Below are 23,913 nucleotides of genomic sequence, written 5' to 3'. Positions count from 1 at the left end.
ATACAGCACCAGGTTGAACTGAAAATTCCTTGTTGCTATGGTTGCCACTTGCTCTAAATCTCTTTACTACTCCTTGTTGAACAGCAGCAAAGGAGAATAAAAACATATACAACGCTTGTAATTGCCTGGTGCATATTTTAATATTTCTCTTTGATGGCTGCTTTAAATTATGCAGTAATATTGCTGGCATGTTTCTCCACTCCCTCTTCCCTAAGAGGATACATTTTACAGTGCTGAAATTGGACACTGGGTGTAAGAATCACACATCTGAATATTTTTTCCAGTAGCAGATGTGTCACATGCAATGTATTACAACTCAAGCTGTAAAAATTAAGTGGCATTTGCATTCATTAAGCATACATGAAATCTAATTCCATTAGGTCCAGCAGCATTAAGGTCTGTCTGTTGCTGATGATGTTACAGCTTAAGGACATTATATCTTCTGGCTAGATTTTGTTTCATAACCTAATAAAGCCAGGAATTACATCCTGGCTTGATGCCTTTGCAAATCCAGCTCAGCAAACATACAACATGAAAGCTGTAGATGTAAATTATTTATATTCATCATTGTCCAAAATATTAATTTACCAAAAAAGGTTTAACAGATTAAGCAAACTACAGGCACCATGCCCACAGCAGAACTAATTTAAAAGACAACAATATGATTTGCTGAAGCCAAACCTCACTTCTAATCTTCCCGCTTTGTTAAAGATACGATACAGAAGAACTGTTAACATTTCATCAAGGCTATTTAAAGAATCAAAAGCTTACAGTTACATTTCAGTCAACTTCCCAGAAACGTTGATCTGCACAATCCCCCAGGGAAATCAGGGATACTTTACTTTTTAGATTTCAATGGTTTTAGCTGATGTATAAATTAGGTAAAGGAAGGCAAAATGTGAAAAAATTTGAATTGCAGCTTTTATAATTTATTCTGCTGAAAGGATAGTTTGGGTGCAGTACTACAAGTACAAGCCTGAACTCAGCAAATAAATCAATGTGGACAAATCACTTTGGTCTGCATGTAGTTTCACAGAAGACATCATGACCAAGAACGCAAGACTGCTCTCCTTACTGCCCCAAAATCAAACCTAGCAATTAAAAAGCAGGAACTGAATTTTTACCGGCATTTTCTGTGAGATGGATCCAGTTGCCAGTGTAAGTTTTCATCCATAGTCCTTAATTTCCAACTATCAAATTAACAAGGGTTCACGAAGTAAAAGTGCTTATCTTCCAAAGTCTTTGATTTCTTCTCTGATTCTTAATGGCATCGTCAGGCTAGTCCTCCTGTTGGAAGCACCAGCAAAGTGTTTATGTCTAATGAGCTGAACAAATCTATTTCCATGGAGATGTGAGAAACAGAAAGGGTTTACTTAATAACGTACAAATAATGCCTTGTTTTCCTATAAGCAACTTCCCAGTGGTCTGAGATGTTATTTTTCAGAAATCAAAGTTCTCGTCCGTATCCACAACATAATTTCTATGGCATAAGTGTCCACCACAGGCAAGAGATGATTATTTTTGCCTTTTCAAGGACTCTTTATGGACAATCTTATCTTTGTTTCACTTTAAAACATGCTAAGTGTGTGTAATTTTTTAATATATATAAATGAAATATAAATGAAAATATAAAACGAAACTGAACTCATGGCAGCTTTACTTCCATCTCCAAAACATTCCATCGTCTCTTAAAAAAATCCCTCAAAATACCAAGATACCCTTTGAAATTCTTCAGATCTAAGCTAAGTCACCTGTATCTTTCACCATAGTCAATGGACAGAGACAAGAACCCTCAGAAAACAATTAATCTCATCTTAAAATAGGTGGCTTAGATACGAGAGCTGAGCCATTTTGGAGGTCACTGTTTCCCTCTAGGAAAGCACACACTGGACAGCTTAGATCACTAACTCTTAGAAAGCTCAACTTAACTGAGATCTCACTTGGTATCTGCTTTAACTGGAATCCACTTTGAGAGCACAGTCTCAGCAGTATGTTTCCTATTAATTTATTGCAACATTGTGGGAAGAAGCTACGAAGCTGTACATCTCTTTATTTATGAGTCAACATAAACCATTTCATCTATAACAAAAAGGCACGCAGGGGATGACTTAGCAACAAATGGTCCAGGCTGCCGTGTATCCAACTTAGAGAAAAAGCCATAATGTAAAGTCCCAGCCATATTTAGGAAGAAATTAAATAAATATTTTTTTTATGAAGTTGGAAAAAAGTGATATTTCATTTTCTGTTTCCTAGTTGTCATGTTTTCACATTGGTATCTGTCTGGAACTTGACAGACCACAAAATACAAACCTATTTCTATGACACTTAAAGCTGGAGAAATGCAGAAGACTGATCAGAGGCCCTGGCCGCTTTGCACTGCAGAAGTCATATAAAACATGCAGAAAAGGCCTTTCAGGGGAAGCTGAGGTTACTCCTGTGTACAGCTTCTCTGTAGTGTTGACCTGCATCAGCTGATCCCGGCCTCTCCACCACAATACTCTGTGCCAGATCTGTGTAAAAACATTCGCCTGGATGCGGTATGGACTCTGCGCTGAGAAACATTTCAGGCCAGGGTGGTGGTGGAGGGGAGGGAGATTTTTCGTGGGTGCTCATGGCCCAACATCGGAAACTGCCCTTCATTTACAGAGTGCACTTGGCTTCCTTCTCCTCTCTCTGGCCCAGCACAGAGCTCCTGTCTGTAATGAGAGAAGCACGTTTTATATAAATCACTTCCCAGTAGAGTCACACCTTATTAATGCAGACAGCTCTAAAGGGAGAAACCAATGGCATTTAGCAGCAAGAACTGTTAATGAAAATGTCATTAAAGAAGTCAATCTGCAAGCCATGAAATGGCCTCTCTAACTTTTTCTTTTTTTCCTGTCTTACACACCTCTGCATCTCTGGGTCTGTTCCCCTCAAGTCAATCTTTTTTGGCACCAAGTCACAGCTTTACCTGGAGGGGGGCATCAGTTTCTGGCAAACTGGTCATATTTGAGAGGAGGCGCTATTTAAATATTGTGGAAATGTGTCAGAAATACTTTAGGTAGGTACAGGACTAAATGGCAAGGCTGAGGAAGCGGAGACTCCAACGACTGCCTGTAGGTTAGGCAATTTCCAGCAGCACTGATCTGAAAGTTGCAATGTAGCCCCTGCTTTGCTACATATTTTGCAGAGTTGATGAATGAGCATCCCACTTGCTTAAATCTTGCAAATTTTTCATGCTTGTGACTCATATTTTTCAGTGGAGTATCTTTTTGGTCACATCTATGTTGTAAGGATCTACTTAGCTGATTCAAAAAGCCTAATGCAACAATTCTGCTAAAAATTTCCCTACTCCTTCAGACCATTTATATCTCAGCATAATGGACTATATTAACTAGAAGCAACTGTCTGATAAACTGACTCAAACTGGCAATGAACAACCCTTTTTCCTCTATTTCCTGGGGACTTTCCATTTCCACATCTGAATGTTGAGGGCTTTCCTCTGGAAAAAGCAGCTATTGGTATCAGGGAGAGGTCATTCTGGTCTGGGTGCACATTTGCTGATCATGGCTCACAGTCGTAAGTTCTAAATTTCTATTAGTTACCTTTCTCCTTAATTCTGAGGGCTATCAAGATCTGCATTGTATGCGTGTGTTTATATTAAGCCAAAAAATTTTGTGGATGAAGTCAGTATCTTTTATTAAAACAGCCACTGTATTTATAAATATACCCAAGATTTTAGGCACGTAGAACGTGATGAAAGCTTGTGTCCAAAAGTCTGTCCATTTTTTCCTAACAATATTATTGGTGTATTAAAAAATAATACTACCCTACTCACAAACCTTATCTCCCTTGTGACCTGACAGAACTATGGCTGTAACAGCCTAAAGTCCATAATCACAGGATCGTAGAAGGGTTGAGGTTGGAAGGCCCCTCTGGAGGTCACCTCATCCAACTCCCCTGCTCAAGCAGGGCCACCTAGAGCTGGTTGCCCAAGACCATGTCCAGACGGCTTTTGAATGTCTCCAAGGATGGAGACTCCACAACCTCCCTGGGCAACCTGTGCCAGCGCTCAGTCACCCTCACAGTAAAAAAGTGTTTCCTGATGTTCAGACAGAAACTCGTGTTTAAATATACTGTTTAAACTGTATATCGACCATTATTTGTGCTCAGTACACACCATTCTGGCTCGCCAGTACATTCCTTTTCCCATCAGCTTGGAAACGGATTCAGGCTTTTACACTGCAGTATTACAACCCACTGGTGGCAAAAGGGAAAATTACGATGAGTCTGTTTTTTTCTCAGCATAGAGTGGCAATTCAACACGGTGTGGCAAAAAATGGCAAAAAGAAGCAGCATCATTTCCCCATTCTGCAAAGAAGCGGAGGCACAGAGAGACTGCCACCAGCATAAGTCTGTTCCCCTTTCCTCTGTTACTGTACTTGGCAAGAAGAAGGAAAGAGTACTGAAAATGTTCACACCAGGCAATAATAGACAGCCAGCGATGGGCGGGGAAAAGCAAAGCAAAGCTGTTTCTTGCTGAAGTGTTAAGAAATAAATGAAAGTCCAACAGACAGACAAAACGGAACCAGCATTTCAGAACATTGCTCCTTTTACCTTTGAAACTTGCACCCCAGTTTGGCAGCTAGCACTGGGGGAGGCCACTGGCACGTCCCGGCTGCCCCAGGATGCCCGTGGGACAGCCGGCAGTGCCGTGTGATAGCCCACAGTGATTTGCCATGGATCATCCCTGTATCCGCCTGCTATTTATTGTGCAGGACACATACAACATTATGCCTCAATGGATGTACTTCACTGTCGTGCCTGATCAAAAATGTTGCCTTGGAGCAATCTTAGCTTGAGAGAACCCCAAGCAGTTTTATAAGTAAGAAGTCACCCCAAGGTGACACTTGAGAGGAACAACATTAAAGCGTACTCATCTCTCTTGTGTCCCTGGCTACTTCAGAAGCTTACAAACAAAGCCTAGCTCTGCTAGCTCGTAGTCAGAAAGTAAAAGGACCCTTATGCCCTTGTTCATGATTTATCAGTGCTTCCCAAGTAGAAAACAAACTACAAATGCTGACTCTAGTCATGAACACTGGAGTTTTAAGTAAAGACAGTTAAGTAAAAGATTTATTTTAAGGATATTTAAGTAAAGATAAAAATATGTAAGCTAGCGAGCTCACTCTTTCTCAAACCCAAGGAGAAGCCAATGGCACAGAGACAACACTTCAGGCCTCATCGCAATGCACAAAACAGATCAGTTGCACACAGAACAGTCATAGACCCATGCACACATGCAGGCAGTCCCCCAAGGATTTTCCCTCACCTCCAAGGAAATGCCTCCGTTGTGCATGGAGGTGTGGAGCAGAGATGCTTGAGCTGGGGGAGTCTCGGCTGGCTCCACAGCCAGCAAAAGCAAAGCCAGCGCAGGGCAACACAGCATCTGTGCTAAAATGCCCGGCTGACACAAGCCAAGTGCATGCCTCCCATATGCAGGGCTGAGCCACCGCGCCATCTCTGCACCACGTTGCTACTGTTCAGCACAGAGAAAGTCTCAGTGTGGGGAGAAGGAAATGCTCTCCCCGTGAATCCGCTGCATGCAAACAGCAGACAGTCCTCTTGAAATATCCTTCTGGTCAGTGCTTACAGCGTTACTGCCAAGACCACGCTTTCTTGCTCCTGGATTCAGTCTGCCTACAGCATCCTCACCGTTCTACCTAAATCGATTTTCTCCCCATTAGTACAGTACCCACAAGCAGACAAACAGATTAAATTATCTTTCCGCTTCTGCCACCTTCTTGCTAGGCTTATTCATAAAAGTAAGGCTCAAGCGTTGTCTTGTAGCCCTCAGTCAGCTCTGTGTCCACCTGCTGAAACCAGGAACTCAAATCCCAGATGATGGGTTGCAGCCAGGAGCCAAGAATGGATTAAGTGAGTCTCTCGGGCAAAATAAAAAATGCCACTTCTCTGTTAGTAACTGAGATAAGAGTTGTCTCGGGCAAAAGCACTTGGGATGGGACTGCCAGTGTTATTTATCTCCTCAGTCTGACAAACAGCTGAAGGGAAGGATTTGTTAAAGATTCATCAACCTTTCTCATTTGTTTAAGAGCTGAGAAATCCCACACAGGAGCCCTCTGAGCAGACCTCTTCTGAGGAGAGTCCTCAGGTGAGAAAACAAGCAGGGCAGCTTGCTTAGGAGCAAGAAGAACAACACTTTACAGATGGTATCCATTAGGAAGAAGCAAAGCAGGGCACCTTCTCCTTTCCCAACCAGCTCAGCAGGCAAATCCCAGGTCTGTGCTACACTGGAGGTCACCGCAGACACTGGAATGGCCTCTGCTTTTACAGTTGATGCATTTTTAATCTGCCTACATGGATCCCAGTAAAGCCACCAAATTTATCCTTTGTCATCAGCCAGCTCCAAACCCTTCTCTGGCATCAAGTACTCTAATAGATTTCTCTTAATTTGCTGTACTAAAAATGAGAGAAAATAGCTATTTCCTCTCACTTTTCATCCACATAGAAGCATAAATTTTTCATGCTTTGGAAATTCTCTTTCTTTTTACTACACAGTGCACCAGGGTCTTGTGTCCCGAAGTCCTCTGGAGAGCTAAGGTATCGAAGATGTGTGTCAGATACTACCAAGCCATATAAAATGGACTACCCTGAAAAAAAAGGTCTTTGGAAGCCTACCAAAAGATTTTGCAATCCAAGACACAGTAAAATTAATTTCATTTTTCTGAGCTCTTTGAAAGTTCCAATGCTGCCAAACACTTAGAGATAGTTCATGAAGTTCTTCAATGAAATATTTTTGTATCAGAAAGTAGCAAGTGACTGAAACAAGTGTTTTGCAGGGAAACATAGTAGCATTGCCAGAACTTTTGCCAGGACATATTTCTCATCTCTAGGGTGTGATTTATGGTCAAAACCCAAGAGAGGCTTAGAATCAACAATAGCCTAAAGCCCTGGGCTCTCACAGACCTGAACTTAGGACCCCTGTGTACTAGGCAGGTACTATAAATCACCAAGCTATTAACTACCTACCAAAGTCAGCCTCTCACTTTCACAGGTTGGCACCGCTCCATTTTGCATGAAAAATTGAAGATTGCAAAGGAGATCCCTGATACTTCTGTGGTTAGAGCACTTTTCTGGAATGTGGGAGGCCGGCAAAGTTGAATCTTTTTCACCTGATGTGAGTTGATTAATGAACTGTTGGCTATACTAAGTGAGGATCTTTCTTTCTGCATTTTTTCCTCCTAAAAACAGAAGGAACTTGGTTTCAGCCCTGTAGAGAACAGAAAAGGGTTTGGTTTTTTTTAAACCTTACAGTTGTGTACAACTAGAAAAATCGTCTCTCACCCAGCTGTTAGAGATGACTCATCCCTGTAAGATGGCCATCATTTTCGTTTGGGACAGTCAGTGGTTTCCAGGTGAGCAGTGGTGCAGCACATAATGGGCACATCCTGAACTGTAGGGTCTTCTAAAGCAAGCCCAGAATAAATGAGGCTCCTTGGAGCTTGGGAGCAGAGATCCAGGTTTAATATCGACTTAGAGGGAGAGAGCTGCCGGAGCTGAGAAGTTGCATGGTTTACACTTCTCCCGTCTCTTTATCAGTGCTTCATGCTCAGGGGGGATCAGGATACAGGAATGAGATTTTTTTTTTTTTAAAGCAGCCTGCTTCGGGTATGCGCAATAAAATGAAACATTTGTTGCAGAGGGACCACACAGTTTCGCAGTTTGGGTGGATCTAGGTCCCATTTTAGCCTTAAATCAACCTTGGAATACAACAGTTCATTCTAGCCCAGTGCCCCTGCTTTCACCTTACCACAGGTTAACCGGGGGCCATCATACAACCAGTTATTGTTTCATGTAACCAGCAATAAAACTACCTGTCTGAATCACTGCACACTTATATATCAACAATAGGACATGATTTAGGAGTCCTTGGTCCTGCTGTTTCAGATATGAAACCGCAATGAAGCGTAGCCGTCATGTCAAAAGCTGCTCTTGGGGACAGGGTTTGGGCAAAGTGGAGCATACCCAGGAGACTTCAGCTTCACGTACGCAAAACAGCTGTTTCTGAGTTGTGCCATTGCAAATACATTGTGCGTATATACATATGTGCACGTCCCAGCTAAGTGAGGTGGGAACAACTGCCTGCAGCTTGGAATTTTTATCTTTGAGCATCCCAGGATGGGCAAAAGAAGCAGGCTACCTCCTGCAGCCCATGGGCAACAGAGTATTTCCACAGTCCGCTTTGCTGTGTTTTCCCACGTGAGCAGAGCTGGAGGACTGTGTAGCATTAAACTTCTCACGGCTTTTCCCAGAGTACCTGAAATCTCCTCCTTCTCCTCAAGTCCAGGCAAACCTTCCTCCCCAGGCCCTGAGCAAGGTGCCTCTGAAATGGTCACGTCTCAGGTCCCACCACCTCCAGGAGGGAAACATGTCACTTCTCTTGCAGCTGCTCAGCAGGCATAAGAGCATATCTATGCCTGGATGTATATTGTCACTCTTGTCCCTTCACTCTTTCACCCCCATTTCCTCAAGCAGCCACAGAAAAAAAAAAAAGAAACCAGTAACTTTATTAAAACTACCTGCTTCATCTTTAGCAGGAGTATATTCTACTGAGAAAGTATTCCCTTTGCAGATTAAAAGTCAGCTGCACAATTCTTTAGGATAGGATAAAATTGAAGTCCCCTCCAAGCAAAAACGTACCTGGGTGTCCAGGGATCTCCTGAAAATCAGCTCATCAAAGCCCTGAAATAGGTAGAGAGCTGGGAGAAAACATGATGAAAGCAGATGCTGATCTACCTTTTCCAGTCAGTCCCCACCTACATCAGCCCCAGGGAAGAGCATGTAGCTGCCCTAGCACTCCTCCAGCAATTACTTATCCTTTTCTTGAAGACTTCAGATGGCTGAAGGCCCAACGTCGCTTTGAAAAGCCAGTGACAGTTCTTCTTCCCCTTTCATTCCTTCAAAACAACAGTTTCAGACTGGCTCTTACAAACGTGAAATACCACTTTTCTTCTGAAAAATTCCTGTGAACATGCAATAACTCTTAAGACCTGGGAGCTGGGCAGAAATCCTCTGGGATGTAAATGGTGCTGCCTTCATTTCAGGTGTGCTGGCTGACATCTGACACATACTGACAGTAAACATGAAATAACACAACTATGTTTATCTGCACATACTCTTTAGCTTGTGGTCATCGCCACAGTAGATAAAGCTCCCATGTCCCATTTGAAGAGACAGGTAAACAGATTTAGCTTAAAATAAGAATATCAAGCACCTGTAGTTTTTCCTGTGTGACAGCCTGTATATTTGTGCCTATGTGTATGACAGACAGCAGTGGAATATTTTAAACACTAAACTGCCGCATCCAGAGATTGGTAAATTAAATAATCATTCATTAGTTACCATAGCAATGCAGATGCAATCACAGTGAACAAAGAAGGAATGGGGAGGGGGGAGAAAACAGAACAAATGCTGACAGGCGCAAGGCCCTGCATTGATTTTTGTTAATATATTTTTATTTATTAAAATCCCCTGACTGCAAGATCTTGTTCCATATTCATTAGCGTTTCACCTGCCTGCAAACGGAAACAGCAGACACTCTGATACAGCCTGAAAGATCCAAATCCTAAGCTGGAGCAAATTGGTATAGCTTTATTGACTTTGGCAGAGAACAGCCAGTTTACAGCAGCTGGGGATCTGGCAAAAAGAGAGCATCTAATTCTCTTTAGCTTCTACAGCAACTGAATACTACTGCATTCTCTGCTACTTTATAACTTCTTACAGCAATCCCCTCCAGTAAACAAGCACAGACAGGGAGAAGCTGGTTTTCCCAAAGCCAGCTGGAGGGTTTAGCCGTATAACTGTCATTAATTTCAATGGCAGCTAGACAGCTCAGTCTTCTAGTTAGCCTTGAGAATCTCATCAATGATCCCTTTGCAGCTGATAAGCGAAACAGCATGGGGTTAAGAGCAGTGCTCATCAGGTAGGGTTTAAGCAGAGGGGGATGAGCCGCCTTGCCCAGGCCTGTCGGTCCTCCTGCTCGCAGGTAGCGCTGCACCCAGCTGCATCACCCGGACCCCCGCAGCACCCAGGCACAAAAGCAGAAGCATTCGTCTATAGGAGGCTAAATGAGAGAGAGAGGACTCTGCCCCCCTTTGGGTCACTGGCAAACATAGAATCATAGAATCGTTTAGGTTGGAAAAGACCTTTCAGATCATCAAGTCCAACCGTTAACCTAGCGCTGCCAAGTCCACCACTAAACCGTGTTCCTAAGCACCACGTCTACCTGTCTTTTAAATACCTCCAGGGATGGGGACTCAACCACTTCCCTGGGCAGCCTGTTCCAGTGCCTGACTACCCTTTCAGTGAAGAAATTTTTCCTAATATCCAACCTAAATCTCCCCTGGCGCAGGCTGAGACCATTTCCTCTTGTCCTGTCAGCCTCATGGTCAACTCCCTGATGACAATGCTAAGTGACTGGCCCGCTGAAAGGCCAATTAAAACTTCTTAATTTCTTTCCGCACTTGTATTTAGATAGAAGAGAGTGCACTGATAGAAACTGTGCTGAGACTAATGCCAAGGTCTAGGCTAGAGGACGGGGTCTTCCCCAAACCAGGGCAAACTGCTTCAGCCCTGTCCACTGCCATAGGTCCCCTCGCCCCAGCTGGTGGCAGCAGGCAGGTGAGCGCCTGGCCTGCTACCCCACACAGCAAACCAGCAGCGAAGGGCAGTTTGCACTGAAACACCAACACTAGCACCTGACATGGTTACAGGTCTCTTTTTTGACTCCACCACCACTTATTTGCCGGTGACAAACTATGACAAAGGAATGGAGCGGACAAGTGGGACAGTAACAGCTCAGGCACAGCAAGCACAAGAAAGACACCAGAGCGCGTGTGTCAGACATGGAGTGGCCTCAGAACAAATCCCTGCCGCAGCCCAAGTTTGCTGCTCTTTGGGCTTCTGACATTTGTCCAAAGCCAGCGTAAATCTCCCAAAAGCTATGACTAGAGTCAGCTTTTAGCTAGTGATTCTCAACAAGGTCCATGTAGAATGTGTGACCTATTGCAATCCTTTTTAGAAAGTCAAATATCTCTCCCGTATATCGGAAATATTATGCAGATGCTCCAAGAAAAATCATTAACATCTTAAGAGGCAGAGGTGAAAGTAGGAAACTGAGCAGCATCGTGCCCAGAGGTCTGCCTGCAGTCCATCCTCACAGTACCTGAATGCTTCTGTCCAAAATGACCATCAGCGACTACCACAGGAGTTATCACTAACCATTAGGGGCAACATAGCACATTGCATGAATGAAGCTGGGCATCCTCCTCTGAGCTGCATTTTCCAGATACACACTGAGAGATCAGGCACTCTCCAAAATGTAGGAAGCGGAAAGCCAGGCTGAGATCCCTTCTCCCAGCTCTAGATCAGTGCCGTAAGAAAGAAAGGCTGCATAAAGGAAGTCCCAAAATATCCTGTGGCTACCCCTCCTGCAAATGGTGTAAGGTGCAGCTGCAAGTACCCCTGTCATCCCCCCGCAGGCACTTGCAGGCCAGCCCCCAGCCAGAGGTGCAACGCGAGACTCTGCGCAGTTCAGCGGAGGCAGCTGGAGTAGGGCTGACGAAAGGAGGCTATTTTGTGCAGCATGAGCTAGGCGCTGAGAGCAAAGCAGCCTTGCTGCACTTCGGATAGCAATTCCGTTCCTTTTCTTACACTATTAGCTAAAGACATCTGCTCAGTAATTTCTCAAATCCCTCAGCATCATGTAATTTTTGTTTAAAGGGCCAGTGTTCTCTGGGCCTTTAGATAAGTAGATAGTATTAAATCTACTTAGAAATCTTGGATACAGTAACTAATAGCCATCTTTACATAGAAAACTTCTTGATGATAATCCCACTGGAAATGACCAGCTTGTTTTATGTGGACGTAAGAGAACCAGTATTAAGCTTTTTCCTACATCAGTGAAAAATAATACCCACTTCATTGCTATATTGTGAGCTGTGAGAGGAAAAAAGCTTATGTTTACAAATTATATTTTGTGTTAAATTTTAGCTGATTGTAAAGACTCTCTATATACAGTCCGAGTCCTGAAAGCAGACCTCTGTGCAGAAGAGAACAGTCTGAGGTTGCTCATCTGCATTTTTTCATTTCTATTATATATGTAAGTGGCTAATAGCCTCAAAAAACCCTCTTCACATTCACAGCACTCTGAAAAGCACAAAACCTTGAAAACATGGTTCATCTCCTCTCTCACTTCCACAGGTACTAACTGGGAGTAATGCTGATGAACACAAGAGGAAAGAAACATCTCCCACGTGCTCCTGCGGCTGCTCTGCCCAAACCACCCTGCAGACACCACCGCTCCCCCGGGATGTGGCCTTTTACCAGGACTCACACCTCTGGCAGAAAATCCTCCTTCCCCCGCAGCAGTCGGGCAGTGGCAGATTAAACAGCTCCCCATTTCCCTCTGCAGCGAAGCAAGCGCCTCTCCGCAGCCAGGCTCCGTCCATAGGATTTGATGTTCTCCTCAGGCATCAGTAAAGCTTGGGCTGTGAACGGTCTTCCCCGTATGAGACGCGTTCCGTGCTCTTACCCTGTGAAGTCGTATAATGGAACCACATATGAGGAGCACGTTGACATTGTTAAGGTTAATGATACAACAACAGAAAGCACATTTACAGGCAAATGGATTATAATAATTGCTCGAGTGAACAATACGAGCAACATATTGCAAATTGGCCTTCAGTGCGTTTCAGCAGTGTTGTCGTCATCATCCTATTTTCACAACGGGTAGAACGCTATCTCCGATCCTGGGGGACGCGATCCTTTCCACAGAGACTCTCTGTACATAATTGTTGACCACACGTAAGACAAACAGGCACCCTATAGCTTACGGTATACCCTAAGGCACCGTGGGGTGCCCCTCCTGCAGCTTTGTGGCATTCAGAGAAGGGGGTGCTGCGGTTTCAGCATTGCGTGTGTCTTGCCTTTGACTTCCCAGCCAAATGATCAGCTACTGATTGCAGGTGTTTGGCAGCAAGAGGCCTTCAGTGTGTACCCAGTGAGGCATTAACTGCTTTAGCACCGTGTGCTGAGGGGGAGTAGAAAATAAAAAGTGATTAAATCAAGAGATTCCCCTCCCCATCCGAAACCCAAGGGGGGGCCGCTTCTTGATTTCTTTACTTGTTAGCCCTGTTTCTGGATCTTTTCAGTAGCGGTCATGACTTTTTAATGGTTTTGTGTGATGAAAGCCTTTGACAAGAGCATGTGTCACAGAAAGCGCAGTGGTGAGCCATGGCTTTCATATATATGTTAACCAGCCTTTATAGCATTACTGGGCCTGGGTGACACAAGAGTAATTCAGTTAAACTGCAGTGAAGTACACGGGTTCTCTGCTATACATCAGAAGACGGAGGAGCGTGGGACTGAAAGGCGAACAGCCGGAGAGCAGCAGCTCCATGGCGTCCCACAGCACACGGTTAATATGGAAATGCTGCTGTGCAAAACACGTGGGACACGCTCTGCTGGGGACAATGCTGCTGGGACCGCTGCATCGGGAAAGCGTGCCGTGAAGAAAAGCCTTTCCAGCCAGGCAAGTGTTTATGCACAACTTAATGCTGAAGTGAGAATTTGGGACAGCTTGAAGCGTTGAAAAATATCACGTTTCTGCTGCAGATAGCCAGATTTGCCCACAAGCAAAATTCACTCAGAGGCATATACAAGTGAATTTGCTTTTCCCTCTGATAATGTCATCCCCCCGCCATATAAGAGGAATCTTTGGCTGGTGTAAATCTGCCTTAGAATGAGACTCATGCCTCTCAACTCCTTAGGAGCGTTTTTTAAAATCTGACTTTAAAAGTCCTGGTTTCCACCAAGATAACAGTTGTCTTATTTAGAAAATGACAATAGACTTCAGCATTTGTCCACATTTGCAGTCTCTAAGGAGAGCTACTGAATAAATGCAAGTATTCTGCTTTCTTGTTTTTTTAATTTAGTATTTTCTACAGGGGCTTAAAAAGTATCGTCTACTATAACACCAAATCTTGAGATGAGCAGAATAGAATAATACAAAATCAAACATTTCTGAGGTTAACTTACAGCCATTTATTTTATTTCTATTTCTAGGCTTCAATTAGAGTAACATAATTTCTAAAAAGCTGAACAGGTAATCAAATTGCAATCAGCAAATCATCTTAAAAAATGAGACAGGGAGAGAAAAGATTTAAACAACAAGCTTTACAGATAGGAGAATAAAAGTAAATTCACTTCTACAGCCCCATGGGAAAACCTAGATGTAATCAATTCAGGCTAAAATTTAATTAAAAGACAGAGCAATGGGATGGGGGACAAAATTCAGGTATATAGGAAATCTTTGAGAAATACTCCTGTGAGAACACAGTAAGATCATTGTTATTCTGCTCATACAGTTGAGTCATATCAGTAAGCAATCCATATACATGCATCATCCGACTTAAGGGGAAAAAAATAGACTCATTTTCTCCCCTTACCCAAGTAACTCCCAGCTTAGACGGGTTAAAAGACCATAACAACTGCTTCATAGCATTCCAAATATTTCTGTGCCTATCCCCAAAATAGTAACTGGTTTATCAGTTCTGCTTTATCTAAATCTTAACTCCTCATTGGCCAGCCACATAATTTTGGTTGAAAATGACCTAGAAAATAAGCATAATAATAATAATTATAAAAGGGAGGGAGAAAGATAAGGGACACCCAGGGTTTTCTTTAACTAAAAGCCAGTATTGATCTCCCTGAGAAAGAAAACCTATTCAGTAAGGCACATAATTCATTATTAAAGACAATTTGTAACTCATAAGGAACATTAAGTTAATGTACACTACAATTAGCAAATTATGTAAAACCGCATCAACTATTATATACTTATTATAATCAAAAGATTATATTATTTTCCCTTAGAAAACACTTGGGAAATGCTAGCCATTGAAAGACGGTGAGGAGAAGACATGACAGATAACAAAAATGGAAGAGTCTGACGTATCTTAGAAAGTGTTACATTTGTCTCTTCTCCCGAGTAACAAGCGACAGGACAAGAGGAAACGGCCTCAAGCTGCGCCAGGGGAAGTTCAGGCTGGACATTAGGAAAAACTTCTTCACCGAAAGGGCAGTCAGGCACTGGGACAGGCTGCCCAGGGAAGTGGTTGAGTCTCCATCCCTGGAGGTATTTAAAAGACAGGTAGATGTGGTGCTTAGGGACATGGTTTAGTGGTGGACTTGGCAGTGCTAGGTTAATGGTTGGACTCGATGATCTTAAGGGTCTTGTCTAACCTCAACGATTCTATGATTCTATCATTTGATTTGAAAAGCATGCAAAAATCAAGCATAAAATGCCAAGAGATAAATTAATGAAATCCTTCATTGCAAACTGCAGATTATATACCGCATTTCATTTATTGGACTTTTTTCTGCCAGGACACCGCAGCGCGTGATGGGCCAGATCCTCAGTCAGTGACAGTCGTTACCAAGCCGCGACTCAGCGCGGGCAGCAGCGCTGCCCAGGGGAATGCTGAGAGCGACCAAACAACAACACGCAAACAGCTCAACACCGCGGGCATGCAAACAGACACAAAAGGCACCTGGCAGGTGGGTCAGATACCTCCAGCGGTCTGGAAACAGCACGTAGCACCTTTGTGGCCACGCTACGTGGCCATGCTTCAAGTCCAGACGAAGACCAAGCAAAAAAATTTAGTGTTTCAAACTTCCACTTGAGCAGAGAACATTTTGTCAGGATAGTAAATACGCATTTCAGCACTCGTAGTAGTGAGAATACGCAGGAAGATTTTCACAAGGCTGGTCAGTTCTGCCAGCTGTGTGAGGCCACTCATGGTGTGCTGCTCCCTGGGGACTCTTCCAGTGCAGAAACAAGTACAGCCAGTGGTCCCAGGCCACTCTGTGGTGGACTTTTGTCCAAAATATAAATAGCTCCTATCCATCACTACCACTCCCTGCAGGCTACTAACTCCTCAGTGTACGACTTCCCTCCTCCTTCCCTGGCATATCTGTGCCTTTACAGAGGCCTCCAGGTCACGCTCTAGCGTGCAGCTGAAGGAGGAGGGAATTTGTGGGTGAGAACGAACCCCGTCCACATCACACCTATTTTCCAGATAAATACAGGGTTGTCTGAAGAGTAACCACCAAGATTTTCAGATAAACTAAAAACCAAAACAAAAACCCAATCCTAATTTCAAAACAGCTTTACTGCTGTACACCTGTGACTCCTGCACATGTACTGGAGTCCTGGACCTGTATGTTTAAATCTGGCCTGTGCCCTCATCGTACAGGACAGGGAGCTCAGTGATGGGCTGTAGGGAAACCTTGAGGCTAGGTAGTGAGAAAAACACTGCCAGGAGGAGGATGTAAAAGTGAAAAACAAGGAGAAATATTTCTGTCTAAACTCTCAGTAAGCTTCATGCTGTCCTTGTGACACTAGGAGGTAAAACATTTCAGGCAGAAATGTAGTTGTCCAAGTTGACAGCATTCCTTCAAAACTCTGTGTTGTGATGATAATGAAGAGTCCTCTGTGTTTTCTTGGCAGAGGTTTCCAACTTTCAGAAGGAAAATGAGAGTATTTGCAGAAGAGAGATGAAAAAGCTTCTCACTGATAGATGCAAGGAAGACATTGTTCTGTTTTGTTTAAATGGCCTTTATAAAATGTTCCTTGCCTATCAACTGATGCATTAATTATTGATAGGGGAAAACCAGCAGGCAGAGCTGCACCCAGTTTGACTGAGGGTGGGGAAATGTGCTGGCTTGTACCGCCAAATGCAGAAAGTGCACGATCCACAGGAAGCTGTCCCTAGGGCAAAACCATTTTTAAGGAGAAATTTCCGCAGGAAAGGGTGAGACTGGTAAGAACAAATCCTATTCCTCTCTCAGTCCCACTTTCTCTGAGTAAATGCATATGCAAAAGGGCTTTTCCTTCAGCTGAAATGGTGTCTCACATTAACATACTTTTTTAAACTTATATTCTAACTGCTAGGAAAACAAGAGTGAAAAACAAGTTAAAAGCACTCAAAAAGAAATGAACAGCAAAAACCCTAACAGCCAAGAAGTGTTCTAATACAAAGCAGAAGAAATACATATATAATGTAGATGTATATAATATTTGCTGGAAGCTAGCCGGAATTATGGATGTGCTGGAAGAGCCACAGTCAGATTTTGCTTAAAATCAGGTTACAGTTCAGTGTGTCAGGGGTTAAACTGTGTGTTACAGAAACCTCCTAGGATTTTAGGCCTAAATAGAAAAAACTCATGACACCAGCTATTTGTAAGAAATTTTGCCAGCATGGCAAAAAATTCAGTTGAATAAAAAGTCGAGGTGTATGCTGTGTGCGTGCTGGGTAAGCAGTGTGTATTGTCCAAACCGAGATGTGTTTTGAAAGTTCACTCCCAAAGACAACACTGGGGATGGTGTTTTTTCCAACCTAAAAAATCCTTCTATTGATTTTCTTCCCTTTAAAGAAATCACATGCCTACCAGATTTCAAAGGAAACCGTCCATCCTGCAACAGCTCTTGTTCTTCTGCTGTTGCTTTTCCCTGGGTCTCAGTAGGGGTGCAGCTACACACTTGAAATGTGTATACAGCAGGCCAGCACATTGCTCACCCAGTGTCAAAATCCCTGCAGGCAGGCAGGCTGGCCTTACTGCTAACAGCAATCGCAGAAAAAGAGGTTCAGAAGCGCTAATGAAAGCCCTGCTGAAGACACTGAAGAATTTTTCAGACAGAAAGCAATCCGTAAGCAGGTGTGTAATTACACATCATGGTTCACACATGAAGCCCTACCTACACTTCTGGCCTTCCTCTCCTTCTCTTCATCCCAAAATCTTCCTATTTGGTTTTTTCCTTTCTTTCTTTTCTTCTTCTTCTTCTACACAAACTGTGCTCTTGGCCCTTTGAGTAGATTTACAAGATCTACTCCTGACCTACTTTTCTATTGTTACTCTTGCAGCTCTCATCAAGAAACTTGGCAGAACCTAAAGGCTTAGTAGCAAGGCAGCAAAGTCCTCTAACGAGCTACATCAGTGAGCAAACCTTCCCCAGCCTCACCCTGCCCTTTTTTCAGTTTGTCATTCAGGTCAAGAGAGAGCTCTCAAAGGAAGAAGCCTGATCTCCATCATGGAGCAAAGACTCCGGAACCAAGCTCTTGAATTTAACCAGAATGGCAGCCCATGGAGGACCCCAGGAGCAAGGAAGGACATTTTGAACTTTTAGGGAAGAAACCAAACTCACTCATCCTACTTGGAGACCTACAGCTTTGAGCACAAACGTCTGATTTGGTGTACTGCTCTTGGAAGCTGATAACATGACAAAACAGAACAATAAATGCAAAGATACAAATACAGTCAAGGACAAGAAAAAAGGACAATGTGGTTAACTCGGATAGCACACTTGTCCAAAGAGGTAACAAAGAAAGTGACAGCGAAAATGAATAGTTTTGGGTTTCCTTCTGCTCATTTACTTTTTGCATCTGGCAGAACTTTGTTGCCTTCCCCTCTTTCATCTCTCAGCTGTTCTCCATCCTTTCAAGATAACCCATACATCGGGTGCCCACGTGTGCTTACAGCTCCCCCAGGGTTCTGACAGGCCTGTACACCAGCACAGAGAGGCACCCCAGCAGTCAGCGAGCAGGATTTGCAACATGATTAATATGTTTCAACCTTCCTGAAAGGGTCCTTTACAAAGCTCCACCGACTTCCACCATTCCTAACTAATAAAGGGAAAAAAACCCTAAGAAACTGAAAGGAATTTTAACAAGAGAAGTCAGTGCATGCTCTTTTTTTACAGGGTGTTATACTAGAAATGGAATTCTTTTGCAACTTAAAAAGCAGCTAGACATGGAGCGTAACCAACACCAACACTTCTCACACTGGGGAAGCTTCAGTTCCAGATCTGGAGCTTTACATTATCTCTAGCCTTTGCAAATCCCGTTACGGCATCAGGGCTCCAGACGGTGCAACCACTGGCACAATATAAAGGAAAGTTTTTGGTTGTCTGGGCAAAGTTGATGTTTCCAGCTTCCCTAATATTCTTGCTAGGTTACAACTGTAAGTACTGTTCAAGAAGAGAAGCCCTTTATTATGTACATCACAGTGTATTTTCTTCAAGAAAGCACAGAATATGTGAAAGTGGCCAGAATTACTGCTGTGGAAGCTAAAGTACATTTTTTTTCCACAGTATGAATAGACTCACTGACACCATGAGCTGCTCTTGGTCCCTAAACTATACTAATATGTATCTCAACCCTGACACAAAGGGAGTACCTCTCAGTGAGGCACAGATTTTTTTTGGCCAGAAGGGTCTATTATAATAATTTAGCTTGGTCTCCTGAACAGCGCGGCAACGTCCGCTCCTTTAGTAGCTCAAGAATACCAGGAGAGGAACCAATTAATTTTGTTTGTGATGGCAGCGATCGTTTGCATAATGCCACCTCTCGCCTACTAAGGACTTCAGAACGGCAGCCCCCCTTCTCTGGGGCCAAGCCCTTCTTTCTCTGGGGCCAAGAACAGCCTTTGGATACCAGCGATGGAGTTATGGAGCCACACGCGAACCCATGAACGATAGCTGAAACTGTCTGTACGTAGTTACTCGTTCCCTGTGTGATCCAATGTGTTAGTGACAGAAAATCACCATCAGCATGTTTTCTCTTAGCTGTCTTTAAGTACCTGCAAACTGTGATTTCCTATTCCAGAAAGAACACATATTCATGGAGCTGTTAAGCTGATAGCCTCACCTACTTAAGCTAATACTGTCTCCTTTTTGCCTGTGTAATTTCAGAGGAGTTTCCAACTTACCTCACCACATCTATGCAAATATCCTGCCACAAATTATATTGATGATATATCCTCCAGCTTGCAGATCAGATAAGATCACAGCACATATTGTTTAAAGATCTGCCTTTTACACAATCAGAGGCTGTGCCAAACAGCAGTACATTACAAAGCAAAGCCTTTGTTTATAAAAGAAAAAAATAACTCCCCACTGGAGATCCTCTTGTTGTGTACATGGGAAATTATAGGAGTAAAATTGGACCAGTACAGTTTAATAATTAAGGTTATACTTCCAGGGCTGACATTTTTCTTGAATGATATCCTTTTCCTGACCCCCTTAATCTTTTTTCACGGGGATTTAAGATAGAGTATTTTACTTCATGTTGGGTCAGTTAAGGGTATAAACATGGTCACTGAGAGATGCAAGGTTCATCAGTGCTCCTTGAGGTATCGGCATCCATCAGCTGTCTGCGCTTGTTCACATGCTCAGGGTTGAGCTACCCACCAGATTTGGAACAGGGAAGCAATCCTCTTCCAGATTAGCTCACCAGATGCTGCTGGTTTTTGTTTGTCTTCCTCTGCAGCATGGTGCGTGGTCCAGAAGCATCTGCAAATGTCACCCAGCAAATCTCCTGCTAGCCAGGAGGACTTAGAAATGCCCTTGATCTCTCCTGTTCTCCTCCTGTGGCACAATTGCTGTGGCATTTGGTCTTCTAGCACAGACTTGGAGCCTGTTGTGAGAAGCTTGGAAACGTACAGCATCCCAGGGGGAGATGAGCTACAGTGCACAGGACTGCGCATCTGCAGCATGCCTTTCTGCAGTTTGAGAGGCACTGGCTCGATGACTCAGGTGGTGCCCTTCAGTCCTGTATCTTTAGTTCACCTGTGTGGCCAATCCCTTGCTCTGGAATGACTGCTGGGGGGGGGGAGCTCTGCAGGTATTGCGGATGCAATTTACCTACATATCTCTAGATGTACCTGACTACCCCTGAGCTATTGGCTCTAGGTTCATTTATAGCGTGAGGAATGAAAGAGAGGCTTTGGGGGTTCATCTCTATTCATCTCTATGTTCAGTCTGCATTTGGTCAGATGAGTTCCACCTGCAATAACGATACCATTTCAGGCTCCGGCTTTAACCCCCGGTGTCGATGTAAGCAATGTGCTGGGCTTTGGTTTACACTCTGGTTGTGAAAAAGACTCTTAAAATTAGTGTAAAAAAAATAAAGCAACTGAATGCTCTGTTTGCCTGCCAACCTTACCAAAGATTGAAGTGTAGAGATCAAGATCACCCCACTCAACTGTAGACAGTTAACCAAGCCAGCTAAACAAGCCTTGGTTCCTGTACAATCAGCACACAGAAAGAGGCTCCTCAGAGAGGCAGTCAGTTAATCTGAAGATCTGACAGCTCTGGAAGAGCTTCTCTCCCTCCCTGCAGCAGAGGGCAAATGTGACTAGGTTGCCTCTGCTAAGCTGGATGAATGCAGGCCTTAGAGTAGAGATGAACAAACTGGGAAGACATACGAATGAGAGGAGTGGAGAGTGAAATGAAAGCTGCCGCAAATTTGACGTCTGTTTTGTGCAGCGTGTTTCTCACACACAGGTCTGAGGCGTGGGGGTTGCACCTTGCTCACCCCTTGCTGAGAAGCGCACACAGCCATCCCCTCTCACGTGGGCTGTCCCACCACAGCCAGATACTCCCACGCCGTTCCAGGTCACGGCACCACGTTCTCGGTGCACTCAGGAGAAAGAGCCTCTTTCCTGTTTAAGATCAGCCTACAAAAGCACAGCTGAGTTTTCAGAAAGTATTTTACCCCCTGCCTGCTCGCAATGATACAGATAGCTTTCAACAGAAGTGAGAAAGTATTGGGGGGAAGGAATCCTCCTCGGAGAATTTCCAGTGTTAAGGCCTTCATGAAAGATGTCATTATAAAGAAATGAGTGAATGCATTTGTCAGCCTCTGGGAGGTTTCAGAGTGGCTTCTATTTTTATCTCTTTTTATCCCTTGAAGGAACTGAGAACTAATATTTGCAATGCCTGACTGAGGATATTAATGTTTTCAAAAAGCTGCCATTCCTTCCAGGGCAGGAAACAGAGTAACCTGTTTGGGTTTTTCCACTGGTTTGTCTCTTGAAATGAAATTTCTGTGACTGTGTTTCCAGTAAGATGTGCCTGCAGAACCATCCAAACCTTCCATTCCTGTCTAGTTATCTGGTATCAAACCTTAACAAATCTGAATGATGTGTGACCAGCTAATACATGTCCAAAATACACTTCTTTTACTTGTCTTGCAGTATTTTTGCTATGCTATGCACTATTGTTTAGTCTGGACTTACAGACAGCCCAGAGACCACAGGTTCATGTAAAATCATGATATGGGTTTACTGAAGATAAAATGCTGAGAGGAGGGAAAAAAAAAGAATGAAAAGGATGTTTTCGGAACAGAACAATCTCATGGCTAACTGGTATATTGGTACCAAACTCTCTGAGTGTAATGATTTGCCTGCCTGGAGCAGAAATATTTCTATTTATAGTTAGCAGAGTGGTAAATCATTAGTCCAGTTACCAGTACATTCATGCCTCGTACAAGCACCCGCAAATATGAGAAGGCTTTTTGAAAAATCATCACCCGCTACTGCAAGACTAGAAGAGACTCGACTAAAAGACTGTTGATGTTGCACTTGATGAAGCAGATGGGTCACTGCTGAGCACACACTATTACCTTGCCAGAGGCTAGGTCTATTGTCAGAGCAGCACTTCTGGCCTCCATTGGCCCAAACAGCAAACGATCAGCAGAGGAAATTGAGACTGGAGATCCCATCAAAAGGAGATGGCACAGAGCTCACTGTGTAAGGTTATATTAAGGACCCTTCCTTTATGGAGCAAAGATTTCATATATATTTTCATTCATTACGTTTCAAATTTCACTCTTCGTGACATGAAACCATTACCAGCCTAGTCACATGCTCACTGCCAGGACTTAGCGTGGGGAAGAGGACCAGACACGGCAACCTCTGAGTGCCCTGCCACAGAAACAGGGCAGACTTGCATTTTTCAGAACTTTTTCTTCTTGATTATTTCCTCTGCAAAATTAAAACAGGCAATTTAAAGGCAAATTTAAATTAGCATATTGAGGACAGTTTATTATTTATGAGATGGAAATCAGGATCTTGGATGACTGAACTCATTAAAGACCATTTGGAATGGTTCCCATCTATTTCTTCCACGGTACCCACACAACAAATAATTCACACAGTAATTAATGCCACGTCTTCCCAAACAATACACGCTTCCGACAGGAACTGTTCAAATAGGAAATGCACGAAACTGCACCGAAATAGCAATAAGCTTAAAATACCTACCAGCAAACCCAGGAAACTTTGTGTTAGGGCAATCACAGCTGCTTTAGCTGAACTTACTGTGCCAAAGTCGTCCCTGAATTAGCTCAGGGAAGGCCACTGGAGTTAGACAAGCAGGGAGTTTGGCTGGCCAGGCCTCTGCACTGGCACAGCTCTCATCTGACCTTGTGTCAGGGCCTTACAACAGACAGCGCTCTGTCTTTCTGCCCACGCAGACTACACGGTGTAGCACAAGAGAAACAAGCCTATTTTCCTCCCTAGCTGTAGCCCACAGGGCTATTTGCATAGCATTGAATTAAATACTTTTCCAGCATTGCGACTACCTGCAAAAAGTTCTTACAGGCACAGCTACGCTCTGCAACAGAGCGCAGCCCTGGGATCCCCCAGACGGGGCCAGCCGAGGAACCGGCAGCAGGACAGCTGTGTCAGCACAGTGCCGTGCCTGGACTAGCCCTCTCAAGAGCTGGGAAGATAATTAGCTCAGGCAGGCTGCCACATTTTCAGTGCCTAAGAGCCCTGCATGGCAACACGATGAGCTACGCAGATGCACCAGCCTCTCAAAGCGTCTCTCCTTGTGCTGCAGTGCCCACTTCTGAAACGTGGGAAGGAGCTGGTCGGGTCTTTCAATAAGGAACTGCTCGCTTCCAGCTGCTCTTCGCTGCTTGTGAAGGGCTGGTGGCCTTGCCACCGGGCTGTGGTGATGCATTTCAGGGGCAAGCAAAGCAATCCCGATGATAGCCACTCGCCATCAGT

General features: G+C 43.8%; 1 protein-coding gene across 3 annotated transcripts in view; it reads right to left on the bottom strand.

Annotated features, from left to right (window-relative positions):
- Positions 1–23,913, bottom strand: part of SIPA1L2 (signal induced proliferation associated 1 like 2) — a 246,090-nt gene that overhangs the window by 199,827 nt on the left and 22,350 nt on the right. For all 3 annotated transcript variants that reach the window (XM_087776144.1, XM_087776142.1, XM_087776143.1), the window contains exon 2: positions 12,395–12,593. The gene's annotated coding sequence lies outside the window, so the exon portion shown is untranslated. The remainder of the gene's footprint in view (positions 1–12,394; positions 12,594–23,913) is intronic.

This window comes from Nipponia nippon, unplaced genomic scaffold, assembly GCF_047370975.1.
Source record: "Nipponia nippon isolate SJK-2023a ecotype South Korea unplaced genomic scaffold, ASM4737097v1 scaffold_4, whole genome shotgun sequence".
Taxonomy (NCBI): Eukaryota; Metazoa; Chordata; class Aves; order Pelecaniformes; family Threskiornithidae; genus Nipponia; species Nipponia nippon.
This window is presented reverse-complemented; position numbering and strand designations above follow the sequence as displayed.